This window comes from Leptodactylus fuscus, chromosome 7 (assembly GCF_031893055.1).
Source record: "Leptodactylus fuscus isolate aLepFus1 chromosome 7, aLepFus1.hap2, whole genome shotgun sequence".
Classification (NCBI taxonomy): Eukaryota; Metazoa; Chordata; class Amphibia; order Anura; family Leptodactylidae; genus Leptodactylus; species Leptodactylus fuscus.
In genome coordinates, this window is record NC_134271.1 from 25,448,305 (window position 1) to 25,471,886 (window position 23,582).

The 23,582-nt window shown below is 40.8% G+C and overlaps 1 long non-coding RNA gene across 1 annotated transcript; it reads left to right on the forward strand.

The window, feature by feature from the left end:
- Positions 1-2,096: 2,096 nt before the first annotated feature.
- LOC142213182 (uncharacterized) lies at positions 2,097-22,816 on the forward strand. The gene is made up of 2 exons (XR_012717228.1): positions 2,097-2,155; positions 10,358-22,816. It is a non-coding gene; the product is annotated as an uncharacterized LOC142213182 (long non-coding RNA).
- Positions 22,817-23,582: the final 766 nt, after the last annotated feature.

Consider the following 23,582-nt stretch of genomic DNA (forward strand, 5'->3'; position numbering starts at 1 on the left):
CAGTTATATGTGTAGTGTAAGGAGGAATCGACTGTCGGAGACTGTCCATAGTTGGAATTTATTTCAGATCTATGAGCGGATTATGACAAGATCAGTGATGGGGCGGACGTACATTGCAGGTCCTTTGTAGTTCAGGTGAGTGCAGGAAAGGTTTTTTCACTTGATATTTTTCAGATACGCGTGATATCACAGGCTGTTTGGTAGAAGACAGTGGTTGAGGAATAAAACCCCAACAATATGCAAGTACATTATCAGTCCTGAGGAACAAGGTTTCTAAATGGTCAATTTAGTTGGATTGGGTTTGGGGGTCTCTTGTCTTCCTATTGATCTCCACAGTGAAGCCCAAGTGCCGAGAGCCCTGTATGATATCACTAAGGATTGCTAGGACCTGCGTATTGTGGTAAATATACAGATATATAATGTACTAAGATTACACTATAGTCATTTACCAGTGTGTATTGCTGTGTGGGGTTTGTTTTGCCTTACTGTTCTTTCTCGCCAGAGTTCATGGAATACACAGAATTTCACCCCTCCAACATCCAGAAATGTAAGCGTTGTCATATTGTACTATTTGCTAGAATATGGTGAAAAGTAATGTCCCAAAATATACAAGTATACGATCAGTTGTTTGCCAGTCTGTATTGTTGAGGGGGGGATTTGTGTTTCTTTACTGTTCTTTATCACCAGAGTTCATGGATGACACTGAATTAGACCCAGCGCCCCCTCTAGGAATGTAAGAGTTCTTTCATTTCATACACTTTGCTATAGCTATGAAGTGGTGAAGATTTTGACTTGGACATTGACTAGCCATTGGTGGTATAGGCTGGAATTGGGTGTTGATGGAGACTGTACATAGTTGGTATTATAGGAGGAGAATGCTGAGCGATCATAGACCTGATGGACATTGCAGCTCCTTGTCAGATGAGGTGAGTGCAGGAAAGGCTTTTCTCGCTTGGTATTTTTCAGATGTTCTGCCAGTGTCTCTTTCGACAGTGGATGAAGAATACAGACCCAAAATATTCAAGTACACGATCAGTCCTGAGCAATATTGTGTCACACTTGTTAGTTTAGCTGGATTGGGTTTGGGGTCTCTTGTCTTCCTTTTGGTCTCCACAGAGCAGCTCAAGTGCCGAGAGCCCTGTATGATATGAGGATTACTAGGACCTGCGTACTGTGGTAAATACACACAGATATATATAATTTACATACATTAGACTACAGTTGTTTGCCAATATGTATTGTTATGATAAAAAATTGTTGAGGGGGGATTTGTGTTGCTTTTTACTATTTTTATTCAGCAGAGTAAACGTAAGGAACTGAATTAGACTCAGCGCCCTATCCAGAAATGTAAGAGAACTTTCCTCTCCTACTATCTGCTATGATATGGTGAAAAGGATTTGACTTATGGTATAAGAAGGAATTGGGTGTCAGTAGAGACTGTTCTTGGTTGGATTCTATTACAGATCTGACAGGATAATGACAAGCAGTGATGGAGCGGAGGAATATTGCAGTTTCTTGTTGGTTGAGGTGAGTGCAGGAAAGGCTTTTCTCGCTTGGTATTTTTCAGGTCCATGTGACATCAGGGTCTCTTTAGTAGAAGTGGTTGAAGAATCCAGCCCCACAATATGTGAGTGCACAATCGCTCTGGGGTATCAGTGTTACATACTTGGCGGTTTTGTTGGATTGCTGTACTGTAAGATTTATTGAATATTGCTAAGACTCTGCCAGCTCTGGTAAATAAGCAGAAATGTAATCACATATTCTAGTTGGTTGCCAGTCTGTATTGTTGTGATTCTATGTTGAGGGGGGATTTGTTGCTTTTTCTTTATTTTATACCATCAGAGTTAAAGGATGAAACTGAATCTGACACAGCGCTCCCTTCCAGAAATGTAAGCGCTCTCTCATATCGGACTATTTTCTATCATATGGTGAAAAGGTTTTGAAGCAGTTATATGTGTAGTGTAAGGAGGAATCGACTGTCGGAGACTGTCTATAGTTGGAATTTATTTCAGATCTATGAGAGGATTATGATAAGATCAGTGATGGGGCGGACATACATTGCAGGTCCTTTGTAGTAAAGGTGAGTGCAGGAAAGGTTTTTTCACTTGATATTTTTCAGATACACGTGATATCACAGGCTGTTTGGTAGAAGACAGTGGTTGAAGATCTGAGCTCCAACAATATGCAAGTACACGATCACTCCTGAGAAACGGTTTCTAAAAGGTCAATTTAGTTGGATTGGGTTTGGGGTCTCTTGTCTTCCTATTGATCTCCATAGTGAAGCCCAAGTGCCGAGAGCCCTGTATGATATCACTGAGGATTGCCAGGACCCTGCGTATTGTGGTAAATATACAGATATATATTGTACTAAGATTACACTATAGTCATTTACCAGTGTGTATTGCTGTGTGGGGTTTGTGTTGCCTTACTGTTCTTTCTCGCCAGAGTTCATGGAATACACAGAATTTCACCCCTCCAACATCCAGAAAAGTAAGAGTTGTCATATTGTACTATTTGCTAGAATATGGTGAAATATAATGTCCCAAAATATACAAGTACACGATCAGTTGTTTGCCAGTCTGTATTGTTGAGGGGGGATTTGTGTTTCTTTACTGTTCTTTATCACCAGAGTTCATGGATGACACTGAATTAGACCCAGCGCCCCATCTAGAAATGTAAGAGTTCTTTCATTTCATACACTTTGCTATAGCTATGAAGTGGTGAAGATTTTGACTTGGACATTGACTAGCCATTGGTGGTATAGGCTGGAATTGGGTGTTGATGGAGACTGTACATAGTTGGTATTATAGGAGGAGAATGTCGAGCGAAATGTCATTTCCCAGTATGTATTCCTGTTATACGCTGTTACTGAGGGGGGATTTGTGTTGCTTTTTACTATTTTTATTCACCAGAGTAAATGTAAGGAACTGAATTAGACTCGGCGCCCTGTCCATAAAAGTGTAAGAGAACTTTCCTCCCCTACTATCTGCTATGATATGGTGAAAAGGATTTGACTTGTGGTATGAGAAGGAATTGGGTGTCAGTGGAGACTGTTCTTGGTTGGATTCTATTACAGATCTGACAGGATAATGACAAGCAGTGATGCAGCGGAGGAATATTGCAGTTTCTTGTTGGTTGATGTGAGTGCAGGAAAGGCTTTTCTCACTTGGTATTTTTCAGGTACATGTGACATCAGGGTGTTTTCAGTAGAATAAAGAACAAGGCTCCCACGATATTGAAGTCCATGATTAGCTCTGAGGAACAGGGTTTGTAAATGGACAATTTATTTCAATTGGGATTGGGGTCACGTGTCTTACTATTATTCTCCACAAGAGCCCTGTATGATGTCACTAAGGACTGCTAGGACTCTGCTTACTGTGGTAAATATACAGCAATCTACTTACGTATTATAGTTGCCATTGTGTATTGTTGTGATTCTATGTTGAGGGGGGGGGGAGATTTGTGTTGTTTTTTTTTTTTCTTTCCCAGAATGAAAGGAAGAAACTTAATCTGACACAGCGCCCCCATCCAGAAATGTAAGAGCTCTCTCATATTGGACTATTTGCTATCATATGGTGAAAGATTTTTGAAGTGGTTATATTTGTGGTCGATGGACTGTCCATAGTTGGAATTTGTTTCAGATCTATGAGAGGAGAAATGCCAATATCAGTGATGGGGTGGACGCACATTGCAGGTCCTTTGTAGTTAAGGTGAGTGCGGGAAAGTTTTTTTTTTTCTACTTTGGTATTTTTCAGATATATGGACATTGCCGTCTCTTTAGTAGAAGACAGTGGTTGAAGATCTGAGCTCCAACAATATGCAAGTACACGATCACTCCTGAGAAACGGTTTCTAAAAGGTCAATTTAGTTGGATTGGGTTTGGGGTCTCTTGTCTTCCTATTGATCTCCATAGTGAAGCCCAAGTGTCAAGAGCCCTGTATGATATCACTGAGGATTGCTAGGACCCTGCGTACTGTGGTAAATATACATATATATATACTGTACACAGAATAGACTACAGTCATTTACCAGTGTGTTTTGCTGTGTGGGGTTTGTGTTGCCTTACTGTTCTTTCTCGCCAGAGTTCATGGAATACACAGAATATCACCCCTCCAACATCCAGAAATGTAAGCGTTGTCATATTGTACTATTTGCTAGAATATGGTGAAAAGTAATGTCCCAAAATATACAAGTACACGATCAGTTGTTTGCCAGTCTGTATTGTTGAGGGGGGATTTGTGTTTCTTTACTGTCCTTTATCACCAGGGTTCATGGATGACACTGAATTAGACCCAGCGCCCATCTAGAAATGTAAGAGTTCTTTCATTTCATACACTTTGCTATAGCTATGAAATGGTGAAGATTTTGACTTGGACATTGACTAGCCATTGGTGGTATAGGCTGGAATTGGGTGTTGATGGAGACTGTATATAGTTGGTATTATAGGAGGAGAATGCTGAGCGATCATAGACCTGATGGACATTGCAGCTCCTTGTCAGATGAGGTGAGTGCAGGAAAGGCTTTTCTCGCTTGGTATTTTTCAGATGTTCTGCCAGTGTCTCTTTTCGACAGTGGATGAAGAATACAGACCCAAAATATTCAAGTACACGATCAGTCCTGAGCAATATTGTGCCACACTTGTTAGTTCTGCTGGATTGGGTTTGGGGTCTCTTGTCTTCCTATTGGTCTCCACAGAGCAGCTCAAGTGCCGAGAGCCCTGTATGATATGAGGATTACTAGGACCTGCGTACTGTGGTAAATATACACAGATATATATACTGTACATAGATTATACTACAGTCATTTCCCAGTATGTATTCCTGTTATACGCTGTTACTGAGGGGGGATTTGTGTTGCTTTTCACTGTTTTTATTCACCAGAGTAAATGTAAGGAACTGAATTAGACTCCGCACCCTGTCCAGAAATGTAAGAGAACTTTCCTTCTCTACTGTCTGCTATGATATGGTGGAAAGGGTTTGACTTGTGATATAAGATGGAATTGGGTGTCAGTGGAGACTGTTCTTGGTTGGATTCTATTACAGATCTGACAGGATAATGACAAGCAGTGATGGAGCGGAGGAATATTGCAGTTTCTTGTTGGTTGAGGTGAGTGCAGGAAAGGCTTTTCTCGCTTGGTATTTTTCAGGTCCATGTGACATCAGGGTCTCTTTGGTAGAAGTGGTTGAAGAATACAGCCCCACAATATGTGAGTGCACAATCGCTCTGGGGTATCAGTGTTACATACTTGCCTGTTTTGTTGGATTGCTGTCTCTTGTCCTTTTATATTAGTCTCATCTCAAATGTCAATAGCACAGTAAGATTTCTTGAATATTGCTAAGACTCTGCCAGCTCTGGTAAATAAGCAGAAATGTAATCACATATTCTAGTTGGTTGCCAGTCTGTATTGTCGTGATTCTATGTTGAGGGGGGGATTTGTGTTGCTTTTTCTTTATTTTATACCATCAGAGTTAAAGGAAGAAACTGAATCTGACACAGCGCCCCATCCAGAAATGTAAGAGCTCTCTCATATTGTACTATTGCTATGATATGGTGAAAAGATTTTTAAGTGGTTATATTTGTGGTGTAAGGAGGAATCGACTGTCGGAGACTGTCCATAGCTGGAATTTTGTTTCAGATTTGAGCGGATTATGATAAGATCAGTGATGGGGCGGACGTACATTGCAGGTTCTTTGTAGTAAAGGTGAGTGCAGGAAAGGTTTTTTCACTTGATATTTTTCAGATACACGTGATATCACAGTCTCATTGAAGACACTGTTTGAGGAATACAACCCCAACAATATGCAAGTACATTATCAGTCCTGAGGAACAGGGTTTCTAATTGGTTAATTTAGTTGGATTGGGTTTGGGGTCTCTTGTCTTCCTAATGGTCTCCACAGTGAAGCCCAAGTGCCGAGAGCCCTGTATGATATCACTGAGGATTGCCAGGACCCTGCGTACTGTGGTAAATATACACAGATATATATACTTTACATACATTAGACTACATTTGTTTGCCAATATGTATTGTTATAATAAAAAAATTGTTGAGGGGGGTTTGTGTTGCTTTTCACTGTTTTTATTCAGCAGAGTAAATGTAAGGAACGGAATTAGACTCGGCGCCCTGTCCAGAAATGTAAGAGAACTTTCCACCCCTACTATCTGCTATGATATGGTGAAATGAATTTGACTTGTGGTATAAGAAGGAATTTGGTGTCAGTGGAGACTGTTCTTGGTTGGATTCTATTACAGATCTGACAGGATAATGACAAGCCGTGATGGAGCGGAGGAATATTGCAGTTTCTTGTTGGTTGATGTGAGTGCAGGAAAGGCTTTTCTCGCTTGGTATTTTTCAGGTACATGTGACATCAGGGTGTTTTCAATAGAATGAAGAACAAGGCTCCCACGATATTGAGGTCCATGATTAGTTCTGAGGAACAGGGTTTGTAAATGGACAATTTATTTCAATTGGGTTTGGGGTCAAGTGTCTTACTATTATTCTCCACAAGAGCCCTGTATGATGTCTCTAAGGACTGCTAGGACTCTGCTTACCGTGGTAAATATACAGAAATCTACTCACGTATTATAGTTGCCATTGTGTATTGTTGTGATTCTATGGGGGGGGGGGGGGGGTATTTGTGTTGCTTTCTTTTTTTCTTTGCCAGCGTTAAAGGAAGAAACTTAATCTGACACAGCGGCTCCATCCAGAAATGTAAGAGCTCTCTCATATCGGACTATTTGCTATCATATGGTGAAAGGTTTTTGAAGTGGTTATATTTGTGGTCGATGGACTGTCCATAGTTGGAATTTGTTTCAGATCTATGAGAGGAGAAATGCCAATATCAGTGATGGGGCGGACGCACATTGCAGGTCCTTTGTAGTTAAGGTGAGTGCGGGAAAGGTTTTTTTTTTTCTACTTTGGTATTTTTCAGATACATGGACATCGCCGTCTCTTTAGTAGAAGACAGTGGTTGAAGATCTGAGCTCCAACAATATGCAAGTACACGATCACTCCTGAGAAACGGTTTCTAAAAGGTCAATTTAGTTGGATTGGGTTTGGGGGTCTCTTGTCTTCCTATTGATCTCCATAGTGAAGCCCAAGTGTCAAGAGCCCTGTATGATATCACTGAGGATTGCTAGGACCCTGCGTACTGTGGTAAATATACATATATATACTGTACTAAGATTACACTATAGTCATTTACCAGTGTGTATTGCTGTGTGGGGTTTGTTTTGCCTTACTGTTCTTTCTCGCCAGAGTTCATGGAATACACAGAATATCACCCCTCCAACATCCAGAAATGTAAGAGTTGTCATATTGTACTATTTGCTAGAATATGGTGAATAGTAATGTCCCAAAATATACAAGTACACGATCAGTTGTTTGCCAGTCTGTATTGTTGAGGGGGGATTTGTGTTTCTTTACTGTTCTTTATCACCAGAGTTCATGGATGACACTGAATTAGACCCAGCGCCCATCTAGAAATGTAAGAGTTCTTTCATTTCATACACTTTGCTATAGCTATGAAGTGGTGAAGTTTTTGACTTGGACATTGACTAGCCATTGGTGGTATAGGCTGGAATTGGGTGTTGATGGAGACTGTACATAGTTGGTATTATAGGAGGAGAATGTTGAGCGATCATAGACCTGATGGACATTGCAGCTCCTTGTCAGATGAGGTGAGTGCAGGAAAGGCTTTTCTCGCTTGGTATTTTTCAGATGTGCTGCCAGTGTCTCTTTCGACAGTGGATGAAGAATACAGACCCAAAATATTCAAGTACACGATCAGTCCTGAGCAATATTGTGCCACACTTGTTAGTTCTGCTGGATTGGGTTTGGGGTCTCTTGTCTTCCTTTTGGTCTCCACAGAGCAGCTCAAGTGCCGAGAGCCCTGTATGATATGAGGATTACTAGGACCTGCGTACTGTGGTAAATATACACAGATATATATAATTTACATACATTAGACTACAGTTGTTTGCCAATATGTATTGTTATGATAAAAAATTGTTGAGGGGGGATTTGTGTTGCTTTTTACTATTTTTATTCAGCAGAGTAAACGTAAGGAACTGAATTAGACTCAGCGCCCTATCCAGAAATGTAAGAGAACTTTCCTCCCCTACTATCTGCTATGATATGGTGAAAAGGATTTGACTTGTGGTATAAGAAGGAATTGGGTGTCAGTGGAGACTGTTCTTGGTTGGATTCTATTACAGATCTGACAGGATAATGACAAGCAGTGATGGAGCGGAGGAATATTGCAGTTTCTTATTGGTTTAGGTGAGTGCAGGAAAGGCTTTTCTCGCTTGGTATTTTTCAGGTACATGTGACATCAGGGTGTTTTCAATAGAATGAAGAACAAGGCTCCCACAATATTGAAGTCCATAATTAGCTCTGAGGAACAGGGTTTGTAAATGGACAATTTATTTCAATTTGGTTTGGGGTCAAGTGTCTATTATTCTCCACAAGAGCCCTGTATGACGTCACTAAGGACTGCTAGGACTCTGCTTACTGTGGTAAATATACAGAAATCTACTCGTGTATTATAGTTGGTTGCCATTGTGTATTGTTGTGATTCTATGTTGAGGGGGGGATTTGTGTTGTTTTTTTTTTTTTCTTTCCCAGAATGAAAGGAAGAAACTGAATCTGACACAGCGCCCCCATCCAGAAATGTAAGAGCTCTCTCATATCGGACTATTTTCTATCATATGGTGAAAGGTTTTTGAAGTGGTTATATTTGTGGTCGATGGACTGTCCATAGTTGGAATTTGTTTCAGATCTATGAAAGGAGAGTGCCAAGATCAGTGATGGGGCGGACGCACATTGCAGGTCCTTTGTAGTTAAGGTGAGTGCAGGAAAGGTTTTTTTTCTACCTTGGTATTTTTCAGATACATGGACATTGCCGTCTCTTTAGTAGAAGACAGTGGTTGAAGATCTGAGCTCCAACAATATGCAAGTACACGATCACTCCTGAGAAACGGTTTCTAAAAGGTCAATTTAGTTGGATTGGGTTTGGGGTCTCTTGTCTTCCTATTGATCTCCATAGTGAAGCCCAAGTGTCAAGAGCCCTGTATGATATCACTGAGGATTGCTAGGACCCTGCGTACTGTGGTAAATATACATATATATATACTGTACACAGAATAGACTACAGTCATTTACCAGTATGTATTGCTGTGTGGGGTTTGTGTTGCCTTACTGTTCTTTCTCGCCAGAGTTCATGGAATACACAGAATTTCACCCCTCCAACATCCAGAAATGTAAGCGTTGTCATATTGTACTATTTGCTAGAATATGGTGAAAAGTAATGTCCCAAAATATACAAGTATACGATCAGTTGTTTGCCAGTTTGTATTGTTGAGGGGGGGGATTTGTGTTTCTTTACTGTTCTTTATCACCAGAGTTCATGGATGACACTGAATTAGACCCAGCGCCCCATCTAGAAATGTAAGAGTTCTTTCATTTCATACACTTTGCTATAGCTATGAAATGGTGAAGATTTTGACTTGGACATTGACTAGCCATTGGTGGTATAGGCTGGAATTGGGTGTTGATGGAGACTGTACATAGTTGGTATTATAGGAGGAGAATGTTGAGCGATCATAGACCTGATGGACATTGCAGCTCCTTGTCAGATGAGGTGAGTGCAGGAAAGGCTTTTCTCGCTTGGTATTTTTCAGGTCCATGTGACATCAGGGTCTCTGATAGAAGTGGTTGAAGAATACAGACCCACAATATGTGAGTGCACAATCGCTCTGGAGTATGAGTGTTACATACTTGCCTGTTTTGTTGGATTGCTTTACTGTAAGATTTCTTGAATATTGCTAAGACTCTGCCAGCTCTGGTAAATAAGCAGAAATGTAATCACATATTCTAGTTGGTTGCCAGTCTGTATTGTTGTGATTCTATGTTGAGGGGGGGATTTGTTGCTTTTTCTTTATTTTATACCATCAGAGTTAAAGAATGAAACTGAATCTGACACAGCGCTCCCTTCCAGAAATGTAAGCGCTCTCTCATATCGGACTATTTTCTATCATATGGTGAAAAGGTTTTGAAGCAGTTATATGTGTAGTGTAAGGAGGAATCGACTGTCGGAGACTGTCTATAGCTGGAATTTATTTCAGATCTATGAGAGGATTATGACAAGATCAGTGATGGGGCGGAGACTGTCGGAGACTGTCTATAGCTGGAATTTATTTCAGATCTATGAGAGGATTATGACAAGATCAGTGATGGGGCGGACATACATTGCAGGTCCTTTGTAGTTCAGGTGAGTGCAGGAAAGGTTTTTTCACTTGATATTTTTCAGATACGCGTGATATCACAGGCTGTTTGGTAGACAGTGGTTGAAGAATAAAGCCCCAACAATATGCAAGTACATTATCAGTCCTGAGGAACAAGGTTTCTAAATGGTCAATTTAGTTGGATTGGGTTTGGGGGTCTCTTGTCTTCCTATTGATCTCCACAGTGAAGCCCAAGTGCCGAGAGCCCTGTATGATATCACTGAGGATTGCCAGGACACTGCGTACTGTGGTAAATATATATATATACACACACATATAGAAATATATATACTGTACTAAGATTACACTATAGTTATTTACCAGTGTGTATTGCTGTGTGGGGTTTGTGTTGCCTTACTGTTCTTTCTCGCAAGAGTTCATTGAATACACAGAATTTTACCCCTCCAACATCCAGAAATGTAAGCGTTGTCATATTGTACTATTTGCTAGAATATGGTGAAAAGTAATGTCCCAAAATATACAAGTACACGATCAGTTGTTTGCCAGTCTGTATTGTTGAGGGGGGATTTGTGTTTCTTTACTGTTCTTTATCACCAGAGTTCATGGATGACACTGAATTAGACCCAGCGCCCCCTCTAGAAATGTAAGAGTTCTTTCATTTCATACACTTTGCTATAGCTATGAAGCGGTGAAGATTTTGACTTGGACATTGACTAGCCATTGGTGGTATAGGCTGGAATTGGGTGTTGATGGAGACTGTACATAGTTGGTATTATAGGAGGAGAATGCTGAGCGATCATAGACCTGATGGACATTGCAGCTCCTTGTCAGATGAGGTGAGTGCAGGAAAGGCTTTTCTCGCTTGGTATTTTTCAGATGTGCTGCCAGTGTCTCTTTCGACAGTGGATGAAGAATACAGACCCAAAATATTCAAGTACACGATCAGTCCTGATCAATATTGTGTCACACTTGTTAGTTTAGCTGGATTGGGTTTGGGGTCTCTTGTCCTTCTATTGGTCTCGACAGAGCAGCTCAAGTGCCGAGAACCCTGTATGATATGAAGATTACTAGGACCTGCGTACTGTGGTAAATATACATAGATATATACTGTACATAATTATACTACAGTCATTTTCCAGTATGTGTTCCTGTTATACGCTGTTACTGAGGGGGGATTTGTGTTGCTTTTCACTGTTTTTATTCACCAGAGTAAATGTAAGGAACTGAATTAGACTCAGCGCCCTGTCCAGAAATGTAAGAGAACTTTCCTCCCCTACTATCTGCTATGATATGGTGAAAAGGGTTTGACTTGTGATATAAGATGGAATTGGGTGTCAGTGGAGACTGTTCTTGGTTGGATTCTATTACAGATCTGACAGGATAATGACAAGCAGTGATGGAGCGGAGGAATATTGCAGTTTCTTGTTGGTTGAGGTGAGTGCAGGAAAGGCTTTTCTCGCTTGGTATTTTTCAGGTCCATGTGACATCAGGGTCTCTTTGGTAGAAGTGGTTGAAGAATCCAGCCCCACAATATGTGAGTGCACAATTGCTCTGGGGTATCAGTGTTACATACTTGCCTGTTTTGTTGGATTGCTGTCTCTTGTCCTTTTATATTAGTCTCATCTCAAATGTCAATAGCTCTGTAAGATTTCTTGAATATTGCTAAGATTCTGCCAGCTCTGGTAAATAAGCAGAAATGTAATCACATATTCTAGTTGGTTGCCAGTCTGTATTGTCGTGAGTCTATGTTGAGGGGGGGATTTGTTGCTTTTTCTTTATTTTATACCATCAGAGTTAAAGGATGAAACTGAATCTGACACAGCGCCCCCATCCGGAAATGTAAGAGCTCTCTCATATCGGACTATTGCTGTCATATGGTGAAAAGATTTTTAAGTGGCTATATTTGTGGTGTAAGGAGGAATCGACTGTCGGAGACTGTCCATAGCTGGAATTTTGTTTCAGATCTGAGCGGATTATTATAAGATCAGTGATGGGGCGGACGTACATTGCAGGTCCTTTGTAGTTCAGGTGAGTGCAGGAAAGGTTTTTTCACTTAATATTTTTCAGATACACGTGATATCACAGTCTCATTGAAGACAGTGGTTGAGGAATACAACCCCAACAATATGCAAGTACATTATCAGTCCTGAGGAACAGGGTTTCTAAAAGGTCAATTTAGTTGGATTGGGTTTGGGGTCTCTTGTCTTCCTGTTGATCTCCACAGTGAAGCGCAAGTGCCAAGAGCCCTGTATGATATCACTGAGGATTGCCAGGACCCTGCGTACTGTGGTAAATATACGCATATATATATAGTATGTATTGTTGAGGGAGGGATTTTTGTTGCTTTCCTGTTTTTTATCACCAGAGTTCATGGATGACACTGAAATTAGACCCAGCGCCCCCTCTAGGAATGTAAGAGTACTTTCACGTGGTACAATTTGCTAGAATATGATGGAAATATTGTGACTTGGGATATATTTGTGGTATAAGATGGACTTGGGTATCGATGGAGAAATGTCCTTAGTTGGGCTCTATTACAGATCTGTGACAAGATGGTGAGAAGAGCAGAAGAGAAAACACCGCAGGTCACTTTCATTGAGGTTAGTGCAGGAAAGTCTTTTCTCTTGGTATTTTTCAGCTCGATTTGTCATCATTGGCTCTTTGGTAGAAGAAAGTGATTGAAGAATAAATCCCCCGCCCCATATGCAAGTACACTGTCAGTACTGAGCAACAGGGTTTCACGCTTCAGTTTACATGGATTGGGTTTGGGGTCTCTTGTCTTCCTATTGCTCTCCACGGTGAAGCCCAAGTGCCGAGAGCCCTGTATGATATCACTGAGGATTGCTAGGACCCTGCGTATGTGGTAAATATACACAGATATATATACTGTACATAGTTTATACTACAGTCATTTCCCAGTATGTGTTCCTGTTATACGCTGTTACTGAGGGGGGATTTGTGTTGCTTTTCACTGTTTTTATTCACCAGAGTAAATGTAAGGAACTGAATTAGACTCAGCGCCCTATCCAGAAATGTAAGAGAACTTTCCTCCCCTACTATCTGCTATGATATGGTGGAAAGGATTTGACTTGTGGTATAAGAAGGAATTGGGTGTCAGTGGAGACTGTTCTTGGTTGGATTCTATCACAGATCTGACAGGATAATGACAAGCAGTGATGGAGCGGAGGAATATTGCAGTTTCTTGTTGGTTGAGGTGAGTGCAGGAAAGGCTTTTCTCGCTTGGTATTTTTCAGGTCCATGTGACATCAGGGTCTCTTTGGTAGAAGTGGTTGAAGAATCCAGCCCCACAATATGTGAGTGCACAATCGCTCTGGGGTATCAGTGTTACATACTTGGCGGTTTTGTTGGATTGCTTTACTGTAAGATTTCTTGAATATTGCTAAGACTCTGCCAGCTCTGGTAAATAAGCAGAAATGTAATCACATATTCTAGTTGGTTGTCAGTCTGTATTGTTGTGATTCTATGTTGAGGGGGGTGGATTTGTTGCTTTTTCTTTATTTTATACCATCAGAGTTAAATTAAAGGATGAAACTGAATCTGACACAGCGCCCCCATCCAGAAATGTAAGAGCTCTCTCATATCGGACTATTTTCTATCATATGGTGAAAAGGTTTTGATGCAGTTATATGTGTAGTGTAAGGAGGAATCGACTGTCGGAGACTGTCCATAGTTGAAATTTATTTCAGGTCTATGAGAGGATTATGATAAGATCAGTGATGGGGCGGACGTACATTGCAGGTCCTTTGTAGTTCAGGTGAGTGCAGGAAAGGTTTTTTCACTTGATATTTTTCAGATACACGTGATATCACAGGCTCTTTGGTAGAAGACAGTGGTTGAAGAATTCAGCCCCAACAATATGCAAGTACATTATCAGTCCTGAGGAACAGGGTTTCTAAATGGTCAATTTAGTTGGATTGGGTTTGGGGTTTCTTGTCTTCCTATTGCTCTCCATAGTGAAGCTGAAGTGCCGAGAGCCCTGTATGATATCACTGAGGATTGGCAGGACCCTGCGTACTGTGGTAAATATACAGATATATGACTGAGTATATATTGTTGTGGTACAGGATTGTTGAGGGGAGATTTGTGTTGCTCGGTTTTTTTTCCCACAGTTAAAGGAAGACTAAATATCACCCTCTGCCAACATCCAGAAATGTAAGAGTTATTTCATGTCGTACAATTTGCTGGAATATGGTGAAAAGGTTTTCGTTTGGATGTATTTGTGCTATAAGGTTGGATTTTGGTGCCGATGAAATGTATTACAGATCTCTGACAGGACGATGACGATCGGTGCAGCGGAGGTAACAGGCTGATTCCTTTCAGTGAAGGTGAGCAGGAAAGGCTTTTCTCGCTTAGTATTTTTCAGATACGTGTGATACCACCATCTTTTTGGTAGAAGACAATGGTTGAGGAATAAAGCCCTAACAATATGCAAGTACATTATCAGTCCTGAGGAACAGGGTTTCTAAATGGTCAATTTAGTTGGATTGGGTTTGGGGTATCTTGTCTTCCTGTTGATCTCCACAGTGAAACCCAAGTGTCAAGAGCCCTGTATGATATCACTGAGGATTGCTAGGACCCTGCGTACTGTGGTAAACATACATATATATATATATATATTGTACTAAGATTACACTATACCCTCCAACATCCAGAAATGTAAGAGTTTTCATATTGTACTATTTGCTAGAATATGGTGATAAGTAATGTCCCAAAATATACAAGTACATGATCAGTTGTTTGCCAGTCTGTATTGTTGAGGGGGGGGGATTTGTGTTTCTTTACTGTTCTTTATCACCAGAGTTCATGGATGACACTGAATTAGACCCAGCGCCCCCTCTAGGAATGTAAGAGTTCTTTCATTTCATACACTTTGCTATAGCTATGAAATGGTGAAGATTTTGACTTGGACATTGACTAGCCATTGGTGGTATAGGCTGGAATTGGGTGTTGATGGAGACTGTACATAGTTGGTATTATAGGAGGAGAATGTTGAGCGATCATAGACCTGATGGACATTGCAGCTCCTTGTCAGATGAGGTGAGTGCAGGAAAGGCTTTTCTCACTTGGTATTTTTCAGGTACATGTGACATCAGGGTCTCTTTGGTAGAAGTGGTTGAAGAATACAGCCCCACAATATGTGAGTGCACAATCGCTCTGGGGTATGAGTGTTACATACTTGCCTGTTTTGTTGGATTGCTGTACTGTAAGATTTCTTGAATATTGCTAAGACTCTGCCAGCTCTGGTAAATAAGCAGAAATGTAACCACATATTATAGTTGGTTGCCAGTCTGTACTGTCGTGAGTCTATGTTGAGGGGGGGATTTGTGTTGCTTTTTCTTTATTTTATACCATCAGAGTTAAAGGAAGAAACTGAATCTGACACAGCGCCCCCATCCAGAAATGTAAGAGCTCTCTCATATTGTACTATTGCTATCATATGAAGAAAAGATTTTTAAGTGGTTATACTTGTGGTGTAAGGAGGAATCGACTGTCGGAGACTGTCCATAGCTGGAATTTTGTTTCAGATCTGAGCGGATTATGATAAGATCAGTGATGGGGAGGACGTACATTGCAGGTTCTTTGTAGTAAAGGTGAGTGCAGGAAAGGTATTTTCACTTGATATTTTTCAGATACACGTGATATCACAGTCTCATTGAAGACACTGTTTGAGGAACACAACCCCAACAATATGCAAGTACATTATCAGTCCTGAGGAACAGGGTTTCTAATTGGTTAATTTAGTTGGATTGGGTTTGGGGTCTCTTGTCTTCCTAATGGTCTCCACAGTGAAGCCCAAGTGCCGAGAGCCCTGTATGATATCACTGAGGATTGCCAGGACCCTGCGTACTGTGGTAAATATACAGATATGACTGAGTATATATTGTTGTGGTACAGGATTGTTGAGGGGGGATTTGTGTTGCTCTTTTTTTTTTTTTTTTTTCCAGATTTAAAGGAAGACTAAATTTCACCCTCCGCCAACATCCAGAAATGTAAGAGTTATTTTGTGTCGTACAATTTGCTGGAATGTGGTGAAAAGGTTTTCACTTGGATGTATTTGTGCTATAAGGTTGGATTTTGGTGCCGATGAAATGTATTACAGATCTGACAGGACGATGACGATCGGTGCAGCGGAGGTAACAGGCCGATCCCTTTTAGTGAAGGTGAGCAGGAAAGGCTTTTCTCGCTTATTATTATACGTGTGATACCACCATCTTTTAGTAGAAGACAGTGGTTGAAGAATAAATCCCTAACAATATGCAAGTACATTATCAGTCCTAAGGAACAGGGTTTCTAAATGGTTAATTTAGTTGGATTGGGTTTGGGGTCTCTTGTCTTCCTTTTGATCTCCACAGTGAAGCCCAAGTGCTGAGAGCCCTGTATGATATCACTGAGGATTGCCAGGACCCTGCGTACTGTGGTAAATATATATATTTATACTGTACAAAGCTTACACTATAGTCACTTACCAGTGTGTATTGCTGTGTGGGGTTTGTGTTGCCTTACTGTTCTTTCTCGCCAGAGTTCATGGAATACACAGAATTTCACCCCTCCAACATCCAGAAATGTAAGCGTTGTCATATTGTACTATTTGCTAGAATATGGTGAAAAGTAATGTCCCAAAATATACAAGTACACGATCAGTTGTTTGCCAGTCTGTATTGTTGAGGGGGGATTTGTGTTTCTTTACTGTTCTTTATCACCAGAGTTCATGGATGACACTGAATTAGACCCAGCGCCCATCTAGAAATGTAAGAGTTCTTTCATTTCATACACTTTGCTATAGCTATGAAATGGTGAAGATTTTGACTTGGACATTGACTAGCCATTGGTGGTATAGGCTGGAATTGGGTGTTGATGGAGACTGTATATAGTTGGTATTATAGGAGGAGAATGTTGAGCGATCATAGACCTGATGGACATTGCAGCTCCTTGTCAGATGAGGTGAGTGCAGGAAAGGCTTTTCTCGCTTGGTATTTTTCAGATGTTCTGCCAGTGTCTCTTTCGACAGTGGATGAAGAATACAGACCCAAAATATTCAAGTACACGATCAGTCCTGAGCAATATTGTGCCACACTTGTTAGTTTAGCTGGATTGGGTTTGGGGTCTCTTGTCTTCCTATTGGTCTCCACAGAGCAGCTCAAGTGCCGAGAGCCCTGTATGATATCACTGAGGATTGCCGGGACCCTGCGTACTGTGGTAAATATACACAGATATATATACTGTACATAGATTATACTACAGTCATTTCCCAGTATGTATTCCTGTTATACGCTGTTACTGAGGGGGGATTTGTGTTGCTTTTCACTGTTTTTATTCACCAGAGTAAATGTAAGGAACTGAATTAGACTCCGCGCCCTGTCCAGAAATGTAAGAGAACTTTCCTCCCCTACTGTCTGCTATGATATGGTGAAAAGGGTTTGACTTGTGGTATAAGATGGAATTGGGTGTCAGTGGAGACTGTTCTTGGTTGGATTCTATTACAGATCTGACAGGATAATGACAAGCAGTGATGGAGCGGAGGAATATTGCAGTTTCTTGTTGGTTGAGGTGAGTGCAGGAAAGGCTTTTCTCACTGGGTATTTTTCAGGTCCATGTGACATCAGGGTCTCTTTGGTAGAAGTGGTTGAAGAATACAGCCCCACAATATGTGAGTGCACAATCGCTCTGGGGTATCAGTGTTACATACTTGCCTGTTTTGTTGGATTGCTGTACTGTAAGATTTCTTGAATATTGCTAAGACTCTGCCAGCTCTGGTAAATAAGCAGAAATGTAATCACATATTCTAGTTGGTTGTCAGTCTGTATTGTTGTAATTCTATGTTGAGGGGGGGATTTGTTGCTTTTTCTTTATTTTATACCATCAGAGTTAAAGGATGAAACTGAATCTGACACAGCGCCCCCATCCGGAAATGTAAGAGCTCTCTCATATCGGACTATTTTCTATGATATGGTGAAAAGATTTTGAAGCAGTTATATGTGTAGTGTAAGGAGGAATCGACTGTCGGAGACTGTCCATAGTTGGAATTTATTTCAGATCTATGAGAGGATTATGACAAGGATCAGTGATGGGGCGGACGTACATTGCATGTCCTTTGTAGTGAAGGTGAGTGCAGGAAAGGTTTTTTCACTTGATATTTTTCAGATACACGTGATATCACAGGCTCTTTGGTAGAAGACAGTGGTTGAAGAATAAAGCCCCAACAATATGCAAGTACATTATCAGTCCTGAGGAACAGGGTTTCTAAATGGTCGATTTAGTTGGATTGGGTTTGGGGTTTCTTGTCTTCCTATTGCTCTCCATAGTGAAGCTGAAGTGCTGAGAGCCCTGTATGATATCACTGAGGATTGGCAGGACGCTGCGTATTGTGGTAAATATACAGATATATATGACTGAGTATATATTGTTGTGGTACAGGATTGTTAAGGGGGGATTTGTGTTGCTCGTTTTATTTTTTTTTTTCCAGAGTTAAAGGAAGACTAAATTTACACCCCACCAATATCCAGAAATGTTAGAGATATTTCATGTCGTACAATTTGTTGGAATATGGTGAAAAGGTTTTCACTTGGACATATTTGTGCTATAAGATTGGGTTTTTGGTGCCGATGAAATGTATTACAGATCTCTGACAGGACGATGACGATCGGTGCAGCGGAGGTAACAGGCCGATCCCTTTCAGTGAAGGTGAGCAGGAAAGGCTTTTCTCGCTTAGTATTTTTCAGATACGTGTGATACCACCATCTTTTTGGTAGAAGAAAATGGTTGAGGAATAAAGCCCTAACAATATGCAAGTACATTATCAGTCCTGAGGAACAGGGTTTCTAAATGGTCAATTTAGTTGGACTGGGTTTGGGGTCTCTTGTCTTCCTGTTGATCTCCACAGTGAAGCCCAAGTGCCGAGAGTCCTGTATGATATCACTGAGGATTGCCAGGACCCTGCGTATTGTGGTAAATATATACACACATATATACTGTACAAAGATTACACTATTGTCATTTGCCAGTATGTATTGTTGTGTGTGGGGTTTGTGTTGCCTTACTGTTCTTTCTCGCCAGAGTTCATGGAATACACAGAATTTTACCCCTCCAACATTTAGAAATATGAGAGTTGCCATATTGTACTATTTGCTAGAATATGGTGAAAAGTAATGTCCCAAAATATACAAGTATACGATCAGTTGTTTGCCAGTCTGTATTGTTGTGGGGGGGATTTGTGTTTCTTTACTGTTCTTTATCACCAGAGTTCATGGATGACACTGAATTAGACCCAGCGCCCCATCTAGAAATGTAAGACTTCTTTCATTTCATACACTTTGCTATAGCTATGAAGTGGTGAAGATTTTGACTTGGACATTGACTAGCCATTGGTGGTATAGGCTGGAATTGGGTGTTGATGGAGACTGTATATAGTTGGTATTATAGGAGGAGAATGTTGAGCGATCATAGACCTGATGGACATTGCAGCTCCTTGTCAGATGAGGTGAGTGCAGGAAAGGCTTTTCTCGCTTGGTATTTTTCAGATGTTCTGCCAGTGTCTCTTTCAACAGTGGATGAAGAATACAGACCCAAAATATTCAAGTACACGATCAGTCCTGAGCAATATTGTGTCACACTTGTTAGTTTAGCTGGATTGGGTTTGGGGTCTCTTGTCTTCCTATTGGCCTCCACAGAGCAGCTCAAGTGCCGAGAGCCCTGTATGATATCACTGAGGATTGCCGGGACCCTGCGTACTGTGGTAAATATACACAGATATATATACTGTACATAGATTATACTACAGTCATTTACCAGTGTGTATTCCTGTTATACACTGTTATTGAGGGGGGATTTGTGTTGCTTTTTACTGTTTTTAATTACCAGAGTTAACAGAAGAATCTGTCTCTGACACAGCGCCCTGTCCAGAAATGTAAGAGCAGTTCTATATTGTACTATATACTACAATATGGGGAATAGATTTCAACGTCAATATATTTGAGGTACAAGTTGGAGTTGGGTGACTATGGAGAGTGTCCTTATTTGGAAATCATTACAGATATGTGAGAGGATAATGCCAGGAACAGTGATGGGGCAGAGGAATATTGCAGGTTCTTTGTAGTTCAGGTGAGTGCAGGAATAGCTTTTCTCACTTGGTATATTTCAGATACATGTGATATCATCGTCTCTTTGGTAGAAGAAAATGGCGGAAGAATTAAGCCCCACACAACATGCAGGTACACTGTCAGTCCTGAGCAACAGCGTTACCCACTTGTCAGTTTGGTTGGATTGGGTTTGGGGTCTCTTGTCCTTCTATTGGTCTCCACAGAGCAGCTCAAGTGCCAAGAGCCCTGTATGATATCACTGAGGATTGCTAGGACCCTGCGTACTGTGGTAAATATACATAACTATATACTGTACATACATTAGACTACAGTCATTTACCAGTATGTGTTCTTGTTATACACGGTTATTTGGGGGGGGAATATTTGTGTTGCTTTACTGTTTATCACCACAGTTCATGGAAGACACTGAATTAGACCCAGCGTCCCATCTAAAAATGTAAGGGCACTTTCAGATTGGACTTTCTGCTATAATATGATTTTGATATGGATATATCTTTGGTGTAAGTTGGAAATGGATGTCGGAGACTGTCCTTAGTTGGAATTGGAATTCATTACAGATCTATGAGAGGATAATGCCGGGAGCAGTGATGCAGCGGAGGTACATTGTAATTCCTTTATAGATGAGGTGAGGGCAGGAAAGGCTTTTCTCACTTGGTATTTTTCCAATCCATTTACCATCAGTCACACTTTAATAGACCCTAGCGGTTGAAGAATACAGACCCCACGATATACAAGTAGGCTATTAATATTGAACACAGCCCACACAAGCCACAAGTACACTATTAGTATTCATTTCAGCTGGACTAGATCTGAGGTCACCTAATGTATTTCCAGATGTCCAGTCCAAGTGTTAGGAACCTTTGCATGTTTTTACAGAAAGTTATAGTTATTAAATCTGTTCTATAAACATCTACAACCAAACGATCATTGGCTTCTGTACAGAACAAAGACAACCCCAACTAAAATGGGTACATTTCCGTTTTGAGCAAGACCTTTTCTAAATTGTCATTTGTTTGAGTGGGTTTTGAGTGCTTTTGGGACTTATTGATCTTACTAGTGTAGTCTCAAGTGCCAAGGTTCTTGTATCATCATAGCCATTTTATTTTACACACTCGAATAATTTAATAATATGAAGAAATTATATCAGCGTCAAATTTATTTTTTAAAATATATTCTCTTTTAGTCCAGTTAAGCACTTGTGATGATGACCCAGTTTTGCCCCCATGCCGTGCTCCTCCTTTGTTTGCTAATGATGACTGCAGATGAGAAACCGCATCCCCTTAGTTACGTCTTCACCAGTTCCAATGGTTACTGTGGCCATCTTGCCTTGAGAATCTGAGAAGACGCCTGAGAGCCACATTGCGTAGTTCCTCGATCTCCAATTCTGATGGTTACCATGGCCATCTTGCCTTGAGGATCTTAGAAGACATCAGAAAACGGCATCCCTTAGTTCCTTGATCTCCAATTCTGCTGGTTACCATGGCCACCTTGCTTTGAGAATCCAAGTCGTCGTCTGAAGAACCACATCCCCTAATTCTTCATTCTCCAGTTCTGATGTTTACCGTGGCCGCCTTGCTTTGAGAAATCGAGACATCGGCAGAGAACCACATGCCATAGTTCCTTTATCTGCAGTTCTCATGGCTACCTCACTTCATACAACTAAGACTCATTTCACTTTACTGAAATGTTAGACGTGAAGATAAAAGTTACACCGCGTCTTCACCAGTTGTCTATGAAAAAACTGCAATTGAATTGTGATTTCGAATGTAAAGACTTGAGAGACTGGCATGTCCTGAATGGACTGTGAGATTCCTCTGTCACTTTGTACATAAAGATCTGTAAATCTGTTACCTACTTTGTGCTTTATACCCTTTTTATTTAATTCTATTTGCCAAGGTTGTTAATAAAATTACTTCTGTCTACTACTATATAACTTGTGCTTTAGAAATTATTATCTTGGTTTTATGTATATATCATGGGGAATGGCCCTTTCTTCCCAGGCAGATGTCCACGAGGGAGGGCAAATGACACTCAATTGAACCAAAGACAAACAGCTTTTCCTGAGCCAGGAAAACACCACTCTTTCCCTGGATTCTGGAAGGAGCAGGGGGGGGGGGGGGGCGCCTTGGGAGTGAGGGGCGGTCAGACACTGGCTATATGCTGACAGGAAGACCTAGATTCTTGGTCCCTCAATAAGAAGAGTGCTGACTCTGGGACATCATGTAAAGGACACTGATTTAAGAAGGCGCTCTGACATGTAGGAGTGACGCCCCAGCGAACCAAACCATAACTTCGTTTGGTATTCTATCTTGTCTACTCTTATCGCCATTTTATGTTCCGTTTTGTACTGTACTGTTACTTGTATTTGCTTGACGATCCATTGATATATATATTTCTGTATATGTTAGTGGCTAGTACCAGCCTATTGAGGTTAATAAATATATAAAATTTATAAAGCACGTTTCGTATTATCCTATGAGCCTAAACACGGGGTGAGTGGGAAGGTAAGAAAGGTGATTGCAGGGGTTTCCAAGTGGCTTGGCAAAGTAAGCTCCTTCACACCCTAAAACACAATAAGGCTGAGTTCAAACAGAGTTTCTTGGTCCAGAATTTGAGGCCTCAGATTCCAGACCAAAAAACCGGTAGCAGTGACTGGATGCCGCTGCAGAGGCCGCAGGCAGGGGAAACTGACAACATCACAGACAAGACAGCTGGTATAATGATAAAAGATAACACCTTGGCAGATAACACCCATATCCACTACTGACAATAGGTGGATGTCATAGTGTATCACAACCTGCACAGAGCATGTGTAAAAAAAACCTATACACCTCAATGAATCGGCTCTGGTCTATTGCTAGCTATGGCCATAACTATACTGCTACGTAGATCACTAAATTCTGTTAGCAGAACAGAGCAACTCAGACGATGTAAAAAAATGCTGCAGGAAAAAAAAATAGGAAATATGATATGTCAATATCTGTTTTTAAGAAATAAAATTGACAATATATTCCTCTTTAAAATAAATAAATAAAAACTGAGACCCTGGCTTCTCAATGTATAATATGCTGCTAGAAAGCCGACTGCTCTGAATTTACAGTTCAGTGCCATTGCTGGGTAGTAAGCAACATGATGACGCTAGACTGTAAGGCCCACCCTAATGATAGCGGTGCTGAAATTAACTGCTCTGATGTCTCCACCACTGGGGCATATACTGGTAAA